The following is a 6,000-nucleotide window of genomic DNA, read 5'->3' as shown; positions in this document are numbered from 1 at the left end:
TTAATAAATTTTTAAAATCTATGTCTTAAGTACATTATACGTGGTTGAAGGAAAGTAAAATTGTTATTGTTTTAGTTTTGATGACCGTAAATATGTTAATGTTGTGTTTAGCTTGAAATTACTCAGGATAAAGGGAAAAGTATCTACACCAAAAATAGGATAGGTAAACTTTAATATTATACAGATATAAACAATTTAATTTTGTTTCAAATCTATCAAAGGTTTAAAAAAACAGTTTCTTTTATTATAGCATACTATTGATTGATAAGATGAAAAAAAATGTATATTTATTATTCTAAGCTAAAGAGAGCAAACAAGTCTTTCTCAAACCTTACAATTTTTATTATTTCATAATACTCCAATTCTTTGATTCCTGAGAAAAGTTTGAAATTACGCATTACAGGCTTTAAATTGTTTGCAAATTAATTTCATTCACTGCATAATTTTCAGGTAAGGGGAGATAGGTAATTCAAAATAATTTGATTTTTCACCATAATAAATACACCAAGCACAAAGGCATTGTTAATAAAAAATTGAGGTAATGTTTCCACTACTAACAAAAAAAAACATTAACATGTTTTTTGTTAATAGTTTATTAATGTTTTTTTCAATATTTTCTTAATTTTTTTCCAATGTTTTTGAGATCATTGAAAGAAAAACATTGAACTGAAAAACATTGAGAAAAAAATCCTCCTATGAAAACATCCAATAATGTTTAGGATAATCTTTCTAGTGCTTCGTGTAAAAAAATGTGTTATTTTTTGTGAGAGAAGATTAATTTATCTGACATTGACATATACCTATATCCATGGTGATAGTATACTAAAAAAAAGGGTGTTTAAAGTCAAATGAGTTACTCAAATGTTAATTAAATGGTAGCTAATAGTAAGTAGATAAAGCACATTTTAGATTATCCTATATTAGATTTTTACCTATTTATTATGACTACTTGTAGAAAGATACCTTAAATCATAAAAAAAAATTTTGACCTTATCTGTTATAATTTGCAGGACATTCTGTCAATGGATTTTTGATGAAAGGGTCGGTTGCCAATGATTCTTAACTATACTAGAGCATACTTGATTAAAATTGGCTTATATGCTCAAGATTCAATTACTTGCAATAATTGCTTTATTTAAGTAACTAAGATTAATCTTTTTTTTCAGTAAAATGATATTATGATTCATAACAAATGCTATGATATAACATAATATACACATATTCTAAATTAATGTTCACATGTAAAACTACTCAGAAATACGATACTCTTCAGGAATGTAGGGATAAGTCATTAAAAGATAAAAAAATATTTTTTTATATTTAAATTGTACAATATCCATTCTATGGATTTTATTGTTTAATAATAATATAATCTCCTTCATAAATCAAAAATATAAATGAATTTCGAGGAGAAAAATTTATCATCAAATAACCTATCCCTTCACCTTGAATATGATAACTTATATTATATAAAAAAAATGTAATGAAATCCCAACACAACATAAAACCTGATTAGTTCTTTGAAAAATGAAATATAATATCAATATGAAAAATAGGCTTAAAAATTGTTTAAGATTTGAAAATCAGGTTTATGTCGACTAAGTGGCTTTTTATAAAAGTGGCCACGACATTAAATCGACAGTATAACAGAACTATAACTACATACTTAATAACTTATGATAACAAAATAAAAAAACAATTGTTGCACTATAGGAAGGGTATCAATTAATTTATGTCTATTGGGACCAAAAACTGACATTATATAAGTTTGCAAAAGTTTGGGGGTTACACAGCTAGTTTGCGCGGTTAATTTGGTTTACAGCGGGTTCTTTCAAACATTTTAAATATTTATAACAATAGGATTTACTAGAAAGTTTGTCCCCTATTGTGTTGTTAACTTTAGACAATTTTTATTTTAGAAATAACCTTTAAAGTATTCAATGCTAACCACAATTAATAGTTTTAGTATATTCGTAGCATCTCTACAATCAAGCATCCTATTTTTAAAGTAGGAATTTTTTTGTCTGTATCGAAGGAACTCGCTAACCGCACAATAGTAAAGCTACTTAAAATTGCGGGAAATTTCTTTGGGGGGGAGAGTATCTCTAACCTTAAAAGAGAAATCACCCCACAAATATTTTTTTAACTTTTTCTTTTTAAAGATTTAAATGGGGAGGGGGGTGGGGTCCACTCCTCCCTCCCCTCCGTCTATCAAGTGCTCCTAGAGGCCCTAGGGGCACAATCGCTAGTTTTGTATAAAAAAGCAAACTTTTATCTGTCTATGGCAAATGTCTATAAATATTTTTTGTGTGAGGTTATCTCCGCCCTCGCAGAGAAATCACCCCTAGAAAAAAATGGCTTCCTCCCAATAAAATTCCTTATAATACTTAATATTGAAAATAGGGAGGGGGGACGACTTCCTCCAATACCTTCATAAGTAAACCTAAAGCCTTCTAGGGGTAGCCACTAGATATTTAACAACAACCTTAAATTTATACATTAGGGTCATTTATATAAAAATAAGTTCAGAGGATATGGCTCTTAGAAAATTAAATCATTTAGCCATTTAATTTATTTAATGTGAAATACGAGTTAAACTTGAATTAAAAGTATTTTTTAAATGTTATTTTGTTGTTGTTTTGGAATAACGTTTATCAGTCTAAAGTCAGACTTAGCCGCATCAGAGCATTTTAAAAGTAACTCATTAGCTTTGTTTATTAAGTAAATAATCGTTGATCAAAAACTACTAAATTTTTGCTGGTAGATTTTTTTTATCAAATAACCTATTTTCTGCTCTCTTCCATGGTAATTAAATTTTTTATAAGGTAACATTTTAAAGTTCAAATTAATAAAGGAGTAAATACACTGCACTGATAAAATTAACAACTCTTTTATGGATATGTTTTTGCTATGCAATATTTTGTCAGCCCCGAGAGGCCGAAGGCTCGGGCTAACAAAACTGCTATTAATTTTATAATCTTTATTTTATTATTCGTGGAAAATTGTCTGTAATTCGGTGCTATACATGATTTTTGAGTAAGGCTAAGAACCGGTTCTAATCCAGCGGATATTAATTGGTTTCGAAGACATACTGGAAATTTTTTTAACAAACCAGAAACCACGAGTGTCCATTAACTCAGAATTATTTCAAGGCCCAGAAGAAGTTTATGATAGCAAAGTTTTAACCAAATACTGAGAAAATTATCATCATAACAATCTGCTTAATTCATAGATTACTAAAGACAATAGATCAATTAGTTAGGTAGCTTCTTATATTGCACTGACTAACAATTTAGAAAGCATTGATAAATTGATCAGGGAGGAAGGGGACATTTGGCTGTTTATTACACTAGTCCTCAAAGTTTTGTAAGAACGTCTTCTTATACATTGGCTCAACAACTTTAGGGACAGGTAGGTTCATTAAGTTGTCCAAACGTTTCAACCAGTAATTTTGTGTATCATCATTGTGTATGAACATCAATTTATTGGCCATTGGCTTATCCCTTTTGATCCCTGGGTATTGATTGATACTTTGAATATATATCATGTCCACTTTTACTGAAGCAATGTATTGGTTTGTTTGTTAGAATTAGCTTCTTTAATATTTAAGCTTGAAAAATTCTAAATTATTCTTTGGTTTAAATATTTTAATAGACCAAATATAAGAAAAAATTTAAATATACAAGCAAATACCTAGTTGTTTTTGTGACAACTTTTTAGTAGTAAGAAAAAGGTCAACTGTAGTTTAGAGACAAAATATTTTATTTATTTTAAGGTGTTGTAGGCTTAAAAATACATAATACGTTTATAAATATTTTTCTTTTGGTGATTTCCCTCCAAGTGCGCAGCGAGCTCAGAAATCTCTCCCACGGGACTACCCTGTAACCAACATAACCTAACCTAACCTAACTTGACCTAAAGCAAAACACAAACTATTAAGAAAAAAACCCTTACCTTATTTTTAATTTATTTCAAATAAGGGGGAAGAGAACGATTCCTATGCTCGACAAGGCACTTACAGGGAAACCACCGATTTATCTTTTAAATATCAAACAATGAGTTATTAAATCATATTTAAACAAAAGCTTTTAATGAAGACCAAAATTTAATAAACTTATGGAACTATCAAAATTTTGATTTTATTTTAATCAGATTAAAACATACGTTATATACATACATTTTGTCAATCTTATTATCAGCGAAGATACTCTACAAGTCTTGTGTGTTTGTAAGTCAGATTAACGGTTAGCACAAAAGAAATGTTGAATGACTTATCCCTAAAACGTATATGTACAGAAAAGAAAAAAAAAGGAGATTTTACAACCGGAATGGTAAATATTGAAGTTTGCAATCGTTTGACGTTATTTTGAATGGAAGAAAGAATGACAGCTGAATTAGTAAATTTTACCCAAAGTTCCCAAAGCTCGTTCTCTTTTGAAAACTTAAAAACTTTTGGTCCTTTTTTAAATACTGATTGGTTGGTACAAACTTATGGTGATCAAACTTTTTAACCAATAATTGTACAGAAGGGGTTCTTTGCGGTAAACATCCAATTATGTTATCCCACAAGATACCTGGATTCAAAAAACTATTTTAAATAGTTTTGCAAATATTGTCTATAAACGTCCTCGTTGTTATTACATATGATTTATTGCAAAAATTATGTGCGAAGGATTAAAACCTTTGTAATTTGCAAATTAGGTACATACTTTTACAATTTTTGAAAGATTTTATAATATTTTTACATAAACTTAATTTTGTACATTATGATTAAGTTTTGAAACAAAATGTTCAAAACAAGGATGACAATATTCACAAAAGCGAAGCAAAACAGATCAAACAGTTTTACAAACAGACATTGACCAAAGGTTAATATCAAATGAATAGAAGTCTAAGGAAATCTTTGTATATCTGTTGTAATTTCGATTGGAATTTTTAAATTATAGAGCTGTATAGTCAATCGAAAGTGACTTTTTAAAGTGGGCTCAAAATACCTTACATAAAAGCTTTATTTACTACTTACGGCTAAGCTCCTAGAGGCCTCTAGGTGGACTTAAGGTGATAACCATCCCCCTCACTTTTCATTTTAGTTTTTAAAGAACGTTTTAAAAAGTTTTGGGTTGGTTTTTTTTCTAGGGGTGGTTTCTCATGGGATGGATCTATGAGAAGCAACTTATAAAGGAGAACCATATCGGTTCTGTGGTTAGAAATATTCTTCGGTACACACAGACAGACAAAGATCTTGTTACTTTTATATAAGGAATTTATTAGAATATTATATCTAACCCTCTATATCTCATATTGTGTAGCACAATATTCATGAAAATAAGATTTTACGTCATATTTTTACCAACCTAAACTATGTAACAGTCGGTTAGTTATACATGGAGAATTAAAGTTTATGAAATTTTCAAACAATTTTCTAATAAATTAAAATACTTTTAACTTTTTTTGAGACAGTATTTTATCAAACTATAAATTTGACAGGTATTATCAATGAATGTATATTATTTTAAAGCCTTGATGTAAAACTTTTTGTAGTGGTAAGAGTGAATTAAGTAAAAAAATGTTTTATAACTTGTTGTAAAATATGGGAACCTTTCTCCTTTTATAACCCGCTACAGATTTAAAGTAATTTCCCTTGGAGGTGGTGTACACCCCACTCCCAACCCCCTCCCCTCTATAATTTCAGCCTAATTTGGTATTTAAAATATTCTTATGATTAAGTAGGTAAGAGGATCTTTGTGTATTTATCTGTCTGAACCGAAAGATCTCACCAATTGCTTAACCGATAGGGATCTCCTTTACAATGTAGCTTCTCATAGGTCCTGGGAAGGTTTAAAACTATTTTAGGGGAGGATACTTAACCCTCCCAAGACAATCGTCCATGAAAAAAATGTCACTCCCCCCATTATTTTTTCTTTTTATGCTGAAATTGAAAGCTGGGTGGGTCAACTTCTACACCCCCCCCCCCTGCAAGTCCATTAGGGGCGAAGACGC

Source organism: Acartia tonsa, chromosome 1 (assembly GCF_053477335.1).
Source record: "Acartia tonsa isolate MP-2025a chromosome 1, ASM5347733v1, whole genome shotgun sequence".
In the NCBI taxonomy this organism is placed as follows: Eukaryota; Metazoa; Arthropoda; class Copepoda; order Calanoida; family Acartiidae; genus Acartia; species Acartia tonsa.
The sequence above is the reverse complement of the archived record's forward strand: the minus strand, read 5'-3'. Positions refer to the sequence as shown.